Here is a 10607-nt window from a genome sequence, read left to right on the forward strand (position 1 = left end):
GCTTCTAACTAAATAACTAAACACTCATAAGTTGGCTCATGAAACTATCTTCGAAGATCATCGAGAACTTTTAAGGACTCATGAGAAGTTACGCTTTGAAAAGCTCAATCTTGAGCAAGAGCATGAGTTCTTAAAAGCAATCAATGATGATCTCCGCAAGAAAAGTTCTTCTTACATTGCCAAGCGTTTACTCTTATCTACTTACATGCCTCAAGTCAAGTCTAGTAACAAGTACAAGAAAGATACTTCCTCTAGTAGTAACAATAGTAATGTCAAATCCAATATTGTTGCTTCTAGTAGTTATCTTGATTCCACTAATGATTCTCTTAGCCAAGTTACACTTGAGCAAGAAAATAGCTTATTGAAGGGAATTATAGAGAAAGGTGTATACAAGAGCCTTGCCAGGAGTAAGCAATTCGAGGAAATTGTATGCAAGCAAGGAAGGCACTGGAAGAATCAAGGTGTTGGTTTTGAACGAAAGTTCAATGCCAATGGAGTTGAGTGGGAAGAAGATCAATACCCCAAGATGAAGTTTGTTCCTCAACAAGAGAAGTATGATCCTACTTCCTTCAAAGGAACACAAGCACAAGATGATCTTCCACCACAAGACCACAAGAACAAAGGCAAGGACAAGCTTCAAGAAGAGATTGATGCATTTGAAGAAGCACCTAAGGCCTTGGTCAAGTGGGTCCCCAAGACTACGTCAAGTTCTACTTCATCAAGTACAACTACAACTCTAAGGATTCCTATCAAGATGATGTGCATCTCGAAGAAGAAGAACTACAGAGTTCTTGAGGGTGACTCCGCCAACATTCTTCACTCATATCTTTTTGGCAACAACAAGTGCAATCAACTTCCACATCTTGCACTAGTTCAAGGAGTCACAAACCCTCATGTTGGTAAGGCAAGGGACAAGCTAACATAGTGATTTCATGGACATTATCTTGTGTGTGCATCAATCTATGTCTATGGATATCCTTGTTCGTTCCTTGTGGGACTAACCCATGTAGGTATGTTGAAAGTGCAACTCACTCCAAAGGATTGCTCCAAATGATCTACATCAACCTTGAGCATCCACATCTTCAACACCTACATGAAATCATCATCGACAAAACCCAAGGTTAGTTCATCCCTCTAAAAGGGGATCTCACATCTAGGGGGAGCTTAACTCTAAGAATTGAGTCAAAGCAACTCTAATGGTGTGAACACATCAATGCATTATGTAAAAGTGGTAACCCCACTTAAGCTTAAATGATGAGTATGTCCTATGATCAAATGTTTTCATTTGACTCCTAAGTCAATATGCTCTTATATAAATGACCTAGTCAGCGCCAATTGTTTTGATAGATGCTAGAATTGGTTGTACATGTTTTGCCACATATTTCATTTGCCATCTTATTATGTGAGCATGTTGGTGCATATTTTACTCATTCGAGGACATCCACTTGTTGCTTTGATTGTTTGGTTCTTTTTCGTTTTGCCAAGTGGATGGACAAGAATGCCTAAGAACCTTCTCTAGCTATCTATGCTTTTCTCGTCTCAAACTCTATTCATGCTACATCACAAAATTTGATCAAGTCAGATTCGAACCAGTCTGTGTGAGGAGCACTCGGAGTCCCCAATTCGTCACAGACTTAAACTTCCAAAACTCCTTTGTGATTCGCGGTCTGACCGATTCCTCCATTTCGGTCCCACCGAGATCACTAAGTCGATCTAGATTTTCAATCTCGATGCAACCGAGTTGAACTTTTCGGTCACACCGAGTTGCTGTAACTGTACACAGTTATGCATCTCGGTGCCACCGAGTTGTTCCACTCGGTCACACCGACAGGGTCGGGCTATATATAGTCACCGGCAAAAATTTGGAAATTTCTCCGAACCTCTTCGCCCGCGCAATAGCTCGCTCTATCATCAGGGTCTCCGGATCGTCTCCTCGTCGCCAGCCGCCTCCTGTCGCTGGTCTCCACTACCGTCAACGGATTTCACCTCCACCGTTGCCGCCGTAGCGAGTTCATCGCCAAACTAAGGTATGGACTCGATCACGGTGCTATCCTCGTCCGATTCCTAGCACATTGTGTTCTTAATGATTCTTGCCATGATTGAAACACTCCTATCTAGTCAATGCAATCCTTAGATTAGATGAGATTTGAAAATTTAGGGTTAGGTTTCCGCCGAAACCATCTCGGACCCACCGAGTTGAAAAACTTAGTCCCACCAATTTGGCTAATGCCATTACACTAGTAACTCTTGGTCCGACCGAGAATTGCTAATCGGTGAGACCGATTTTAGGACTTTGTGAAACCCTAGCTGTCTTGGTGCCACCGAACTGTGACTCGGTCCAACCGAGTTCATCAGTTTAGGTTCTGAAACTGCTTCGGTATCACCGAGTTTGAAAATCGGTTGATCCGAAATGCTTTCTGTGGAAAACTAAAACTGAATTTTTGAATCATTCTTTTGCAAAAATCTCTGCATTTTGTGATGCTCATCCACTCTATCTCATCTATAACTCTTCACAGGGTCAGCGGTCAGTGATTTGCAACATGTCAGACCAAAGTGATAGTCAGAACAGGTCAGAAGAGCAGATGCACATGAGTGAGGGCACTAGTCCCTCTAGCACTTCAGATGAAGGCAGCAGGAGCACCCCAAGCAACCTGCCTAAAGCTGCCACCAGGACAAGGAAGAAGAGAACCTTAGATTCTGAGGATGAGGATTATAGTGCAGAAGAGGATGAGGCTACTTCCAAGAAAGTAGAGCTCAAGAAGAAGTTCAGCTCAACTGCAGTAAAGCCAGGCATGAAGATTAAAAGGCCTGCAGGAAGACAACCAATGTCCAAAGCCAGAGTCTCCACTCAAATTCCTTTGGAATCCCAATCCAAAGAGCCTGCTGCAGAAGGAAAGAAAAGGAAAGAAAGGGTCAAAAAGACCATAGCCAGAGTTGTTGGGCAACCTTCCATGATGGAAGAGGAAGAAGAGGTTGCTACACCAGCACCCAAGGCACAAAAACTTATGGGTGATGCAATTAAGTCAGGGGCTGCAACATCAAAGCCCAAGGAAGCACCCAAAGCTGCCCCCAAGCCCAAGCTTGCACGAAAGAGGAATACCAGGAGTATTCCAGCTGCTGAGAAGAACAGGGCCCAGTGCCTGAAGTTGCTGATGAGGAAGATGAAGAAGGACAAGTCCCGAGGAAGCTCAAGCCCAAGATACCAGACCATAATGATGCCCATCCTGTGGCTGAGGACATGAACATTAGAAGAGACTCAGGGTTGAGGCTATGGAGGATGACAGATCCATATGCCACAAGGAGAAGGACTGCTATTGATTACAGGTTCCACACAAAGGAACGGCAGGACTTCTATGAGACAATTTTGTTGGACAAGAAGCCCATAGTGTGTGATATGAGGTGGGTCGACTGGACCTACATGAAGGAAAATGAAGAACACTATCCTGGAGTGTATGACAGTTTTGAAGCTTGTGGAGTTGCAGATTTTGTTGGGTAGAAGCTCACCGACTGGAATGATGAACTCATTATGCAATTCTACTCCACATCACACTTCTATCCAGATGGCAGAATAGTGTGGATGTCAGAAGGTACGAGGTACCAGTCAACCGTTAAGGAGTGGGCAAAACTGATCAATGCCCCCAAGGAAAGTGAAGATGACTTGGATGTCTATTCCAAGAAGAAAATGGGACACAATACCATGGCACATATGTACAAGGATATCCCAGACAAAGCTCTAGAAACTTTCTCCTTTGGATCAGTCCACTTTCTTCTGTCAGGGCTGCCTACGATCAACTGGATCCTAAGGCACACTTTGTTGCCTAAGTCTGGTGACCACAACATGATTAGAGGGCATGCAATCAACATGTTGCATATATTTGATGTGCCACAGAAATTCAAGGTCATGAGCCTTATGGTTGAGACTATTAAGAGGACAACAGCAGATCAAAAGAGAAGCTGTGGATATGCCCCTCAGATTCAGGAGTTGATTAACTCAAAGATGGGCACAGGAAAATATCTATTGGATAAGGAACATTTTCCTCTTTATCCAGACTTTTAGGACAATCAGGTTGTCATGACTGAGAATGAACAATCATCAGTACAAGCTCAAGAGAAGAAGGAGAAGGCAAGGAAAGAGAAGGCTGCCAAGATGCCAACTCAAGAGGAGGCATCTGAGTACTTTCTGAAGAACAAGCAGGAGCAGCTTGGTTACTTGATAGCATCAACACTGAGGATTGAGAAGGGGTTGGCCACCCTAACTCAAAACTAGGAGAGCTTGGAAAGAATCATGGAACAGAAATTCTATGATCTAGATGTCAAAGTAATAGAGATTCAGTCAGTTGTGAAGCAGCTACAGGATGACATGCAGGAGAGGAAGGGCAAGACTACCACTAATGTATTTGCCAGAGTGCATAGAGCTCAGAGGTCAGCTGTAGTGCCTGTGCCAGACACCAGAGCCACATCATTTGCACCAGCTACAGCTCCTACAGCTCCAGTGCAACCAGCTCCAGCACCAACTCCTCCAGCTTCCTCTACATCAACTGAAGCCTTCGTCCAAGGAGCCATCTCTACACCAGCACCTGAAGATCAAGCCTGAGATTCGATCTAGAACTATGCATTTTCTATGAACTTTTTGGTAACTTGTTGCCAAAGGGGGAGAAAAATGTATAGATCATAGGCTTTGAGAGAGAGTGTGTTGCTTTTGTTCTCTCTTGCTTTGGTGGTTAAACTTTGTTTGCTTTTGATTGCTTGAGATACTATGCTGTTTTTGTGAGACATTGATGATCATGTGTTTGATCATAAGCTACACTTATGCATGTTTGATGATATTATCTTATCTATCCATATGTGATCATTCACTTTGTTTGGTGATGAGTGCATGTATTCAATCTTTATCATTTTGAGCGCTCCACCAAGATGTATGTGACATGGAAGAGTAACTCATGAGCCTAATTCCTTGTGCATTTGCGGTCCAAAGCAAATCTTAAACTATGCACAAATTTAGGGGGAGCTCTTGCTTATCACATACTTCTCAAAGCGACGATGTTTTTCAATCTTATTATCATTTGTCTAAGCTTTGATCTATATGTTGTCATCAATTACCAAAAAGGGGGAGATTGAAAGTGCAACTATCCCTAGGTGGTTTTGGTAATTCATAACAACATATAGCTCATTGAGCTAATGCTATTCCAAGACTGGATCCCTCAAAATACTAATGACAAAGGATTGGCTCAAGCTCAAAACCTCAAGACTCTTCATTTTACATTTTAGTGATCCAAGATCACATTGAGTCTATAGGAAAAGCCAATACTATCAAGGAGGGATGAGGTGTTTCTTAATGAGCCTCTTGCTTCATCTGCTTGGTGATATGCTCCAAAAACCCTCAACTACTTTCCCACATCCACAAATGACCCAAACCTAAAGCCAAAATCAGTCACACCGATTCTTCCTATCCGGCGCCACAGAGTTCTAAGCTCTCTGTTTCCCTTCGTCACGATTCGGTCTAACCGAAGAGAGCAATCGGTCCCACCGAGATTGCAATGTAAACTCTCTGTTTCCCTTTTGTAACATTTTGGTCTCACCGAAAAGAGCAAATCGGTGCCACCGAGTTTACCTGACCAACTCTTTGGTTAGCTTATTACCAAAATCGGTCTCACCCAGATTGTGTAACCGGTATTACCGAGATTACGTTATGCCCGAACCCTAACCATATCGGTCTTACCGAGTTGCATTTCAGTCCCACCGAAAATCCTAACGGTCACTAGGTTTACTGAATCGGTCCGACCGAGTTTCATGATTCGGTCCCACCGAGTTTGGAAAATTGTGTGTAACAGTTAGATTTTGTGTGGTGGCTATATATACCCCTCCACCTCCTCTTCATTCGTGGAGAGAACCATCAGAACAAACCTACACTTCCAACTTACCATTTCTGAGAGAGAACCACCTACTCATGTGTTGAGGCCAAGATATTCCATTCCTACCATATGAATCTTGATCTCTAGCCCTCCTCAAGTTTCTTTCCACTCAAATGTTCTTTCCACCAGATCCAAAACCTATGAGAGAGAGTTGAGTGTTGGGGAGACTATCATTTGAAGCACAAGAGCAAGGAGTTCATCATCAACGCACCATTTGTTACTTCTTGGAGAGTGGTGTCTCCTAGATTGGCTAGGTGTCACTTGGGAGCCTCCGACAAGATTGTGGAGTTGAACCAAGGAGTTTGTAAGGGCAAGGAGATCGCCTACTTCGTGAAGATCTACCACTAGTGAGGCAAGTCCTTCGTGGGCGACGGCCATGGTGGGATAGACAAGGTTGCTTCTTCGTGGACCCTTCATGGGTGGAGCCCTCCGTGGACTCGTGCAACTGTTACCCTTCGTGGGTTGAAGTCTCCATCAATGTGGATGTACGATAGCACCACCTATCGGAACCACGCCAAAAACATCCGTGTCTCCAATTGCGTTTGAATCCTCCAAACCCTTCCCTTTACTTTCTTGCAAGTTGCATGCTTTAATTTCCGCTGCCTATATACTCTTTGCATGCTTGCTTGAATTGTGTGATGATTGCTTGACTTGTCCTAAGATAGCTAAAATCTGCCAAACTCTAAAATTGGGAAAAGGCTAAGTTTTTAATTGGTCAAGTAGTCTAATCACCCCCCTCTAGACATACTTCAAGGTCCTACAAGCCGCGGTCGCTGTGAGGCCCTCTCGGCCCTGCTTTGCTTTAACCCAGATGGTCGTTGCGGTCTTGGTCCTACACTCCTTCCTAACAGCCACCAGGACTGCACTGGCAGAGTAGGGGGTGGCCGCAAGGTAGAGCACCAGGGGCTCCTGAGGGCGCGGAGCTACCATCACCGGGGTGCTGGTCAAGTACCTCTTGAGATCCTGGAACGCCTTGTCAGCCTCTTCAGTCCATTCAAAGGGGCCCTTCTTCTTCATCAGCTTGAAAAAGGGCAGCGCTCGTTCCCCCATCTTGGAGATGAAACGCCCTAGGGCGGTCACGCGCCCGGTAAGCTTCTGCATCTCTCTGAGGGTCTTCGGCGGGCTCATGTCCTTGACTGCTTTTACCTTTTCTGGGTTGGCCTCGATGCCCTAGTGGGATACTAGGAAACCCAGGAGCTTGCCCGAGGGGACTCCAAACACACACTTCTCCGGGTTGAGTTGCAGGTCCACTTCGTTAAGGCTTGCGAAGGTTTCCTCCAAATCCTGTATCAGGGTTTTTGCCTCCCGAGACTTCACCACAATGTCATCAACATAAGCCTCAGCATTCCTCCCGAGCTGCTGACCCAAGGCGATGTGCATTAGCCGCTGAAAGGTCACACCGGCATTGCGCAACCCGAATGGCATGCACGTATAACAGTACACCCCGCACGGGGTCAGGAAGGCCGTCTTTTCCACATCTTCTAATGCCATCTTGATCTGGTGGTAGCCGGAGAAGGCATCCAGGAAGCACAACAAGTCGCACTCGACGGTGGAATCGACGATCTGGTCGATGCGAGGGAGCGGGAACGGATCCTGCGGGCAAGCCTTGTTGAGGTTGGTGAAGTCGACACACATGCGTTCCTTTCCCCCCCTTCTTCGGTACGCCCACAGGGTTAGCCAGCCAATCTGGGTAGCGGACCTCGTGAATGACCCCCGCCGCTTCCAACTTGCGGGTCTCGTGGACGATGAAAGCTTGCTTCTCAGTGGACTGCCGCCTCGCCTTCTGCTTCACCGAGCGCATGTTGGGGCACACATTGAGGTGATGCTCGATTATGCCCCTCGGGACCCCTGCTAGCTCATTAGGTTCCCCGCGAAGACCTTTTTGTTTGCGCGCAGGAATTTTACCAAGGCCTCCTCCTGCTCGGGCTCGAGGTTGGCGCCTATGGTGAAGGTGGCACTGGTGGATCCGTCCTCGTCAACCAGTACCTGCTTGGTTTCCGCCTTGTCCTGAGTGAATAACTGCTTCTTCTTGGCTGGTGTAGCCCCCTTGGGTTCAGAGGCGTCTGAGTCTGTGGGTTGCGCCGCCGCCGCGGCCTTGAAAGCGAGCTTGAGCGCTTGCAACGCGTCCCCGGTGTCCCCAGACACGGTGAGGATGCCGTTACTCCCGGGCATCTTCATGAGGTTGTATGCCGGGTGAGTTGCGGCCATGAACCGGGCTAGCGCCGGGTAGCCAAGGATGGCGTTGTATGGGAGGCCGATGGGGGCGATGTCGAAGTCGATTAGCTCCGTGCGGAAGTTGTCATAGGTGCCGAAGGTCACCCAAAGGAGGATCTGCCCCAGGGAGCCGGCGTAGTTACCTCCGACGCCCAAGAAGGGCCTGCTGGGCTGCAGTCGTTCCAGCGGTACGTGGAGAAGGCTGAAGGCCTCCACTGAGAGCACACTGAGACCAGCACCGCCATCGATGAGGGTCTTGGTGACCACCACATTGCAGATGGTGGGGGTGCACAACATTGGGAGCACGCCCGAGCAGGCCGAGTTGGAGGGGTGATCATCTGAGCTAAAGGATAGATTGGCTTTAGGTGCCGCCCAACTCGGAGGCGCCCCGCGCGGCACAAAAGCGGCGCCGATCCAGCGGACGAACGGCTTGATGTGCTGGCCTGAAGGTGGTGCCTACAATCCGCCCAGGAGGGCTGCGACGACTAGGGGTGCCGGCGCAGCATGATGGGCGAGGAAGAGGCTGCACAACTCCCCCCAGGAGGCCACAGAAGCCGCTGGCAGGTCGAGCAGGCACATGCGCGGGACGCCGGTGAGGGCCATGGGCAGCCAGTTAGCCATGACCCTGTCATCGCCTCCGGCCTTGAGGACGGCTTCTTCATATGCTAGCAGGAAGGCCAGCGGATCGGCCGCGCTGTCGTAGCACGGTGGCATGTCCGGCTTGAACTTGTTCGGCCATTGCACCTGTCACAAGGCGGGGGCCAGGGCTCGAAGCCCCCTGGTTCCCGCGCCGGTGTCGACAGCCGGAGCGGGCGGTGCGTTGGACGTCATGAGGGCGGAGCGCAGTGCTGACGGAGAACGAGTCGACGGAAGGGAGAGCCCCGGCGCACCCCCTACCTGGCGCGCCAAATGTCGGATTTCGGGTTCCGGCAGACCCATGAGGTTCGAACACTGGGGTGCACGCGGAGATCACACCCCCAGCCTACTCATGTCTCACCGCCTCGCTAGGATTTAAACTACACGAAAAACAACTCAAAGGAAACGAGATTTATACTGGTTCAGGCCACCATTGTGGTGTAATACCCTACTCCAATTTGTGGTTTGGTGGATTGCCTCTGGGACTAATGAGGAACAGTACAAAGGAAGAACAGCCTCGTGAGGATCTGTTCTTGTGGTGGTGTTGTCCCTTCAGAGGGGTCGATTCCAGATGCCTCTATACTATGGTGGCTAGTCCTATTTATAGGCGAAGGCCTCGGGCCTCTTCCCAAATATTGAGCGGGAAGGGCGCCAACAATTGGCCATTTTGAAGGGGAACATCTAGTACACTGATCCTGACTAAAGCTGGTCCTCACCTGCCAAAGACCCTGACGATGACGCTGGCTTGGGCTCCACGATGACCTCCGTTCTGCTGTCCTGCTGGTCTTGGTCTAGTTGCACCGAAATGGTTGCCTTTGCTTGATACCCCTGCCTGCGCTTGCCCCCTTTGCACCAAAGGGTAAACAAGGACTCTGCGCAGGCCGGCGCCCGCCTGGCGCCCGCCTGTCCTTGGTCGTCATGGCTTGCGTCATGGGCACCTCGTGAGGTACCCCGCCTTGATCTGTCCGCCTCCTCGCGAGCCAGCCTGACGAGGCCGTGCCTGAGGAAGCCTCCTGTCGTCCTTCCCCACAAGGCATGGCCCCTCGCGAGGGTCTTGAGCATGTGTTTATGAAGGTCGGCCGTACTGGGACACTCCTTGAGCCACGCCGCAGGCAGGCAAGTCTGGGTACCCCCGTTCCCAGAACGCCGACAACTTTCAACAGTGTGGCACCCCGAACTTATATCATCATATGCATCAGCTCTGAATCATGTCTTGGGTCTTTAGTTGGGTTAGCCCGGCTCCCATGTTTTCGTGCCTTACATTTCGTTATATCGGCTAAGGTAGCGCAGGGAGAACTACTGCGATTGTGTCCCGGTTCTTCCGGAGGAGCACCTCAGTAGAGAAAGCCTAAAACTGACCGGCATGATGTGGCCAGAGCTGGTCGTTGTTCGAGAGGTCTTAAAATCCTTAAAGATTTTCCGCTTTAGGCGATAAATCGGCTTCGTTCAATCTAGGCATGTATAGCACCCCAATTCGGCCTTCCGGATGATAGGGGCTTTGCCGAAATTTAAAATTGTAGACTTCTATGGCTAAGTGAAAGTTATAAAGCCGCATAGTCCGATTGCCTTGTTCGCTGTGCCGGACACCTCCTTAAGGGACCAAACAGTTGGATAAAGAGTGTCCGAGTTTTCCACAAACACCTCAGTACTAGTTACGTGGGGGCGGAGGCCGACGACTGGCCTACTTTCAAAATTTAATAAATAGCCGCACAAAAGGTAATATTTTAAATCAAACAGTGCTACATAGCACAAGTAAGTTCGTCTTTAAATTACAACAGCGGCAGAGGTACATTTAATCAAAGATCTTGTCCTTGGTACACTCATCGGCCACGAGACGGGCGCCCT

Source organism: Triticum aestivum, chromosome 2B (assembly GCF_018294505.1).
Source record: "Triticum aestivum cultivar Chinese Spring chromosome 2B, IWGSC CS RefSeq v2.1, whole genome shotgun sequence".
Classification (NCBI taxonomy): domain Eukaryota; kingdom Viridiplantae; phylum Streptophyta; class Magnoliopsida; order Poales; family Poaceae; genus Triticum; species Triticum aestivum.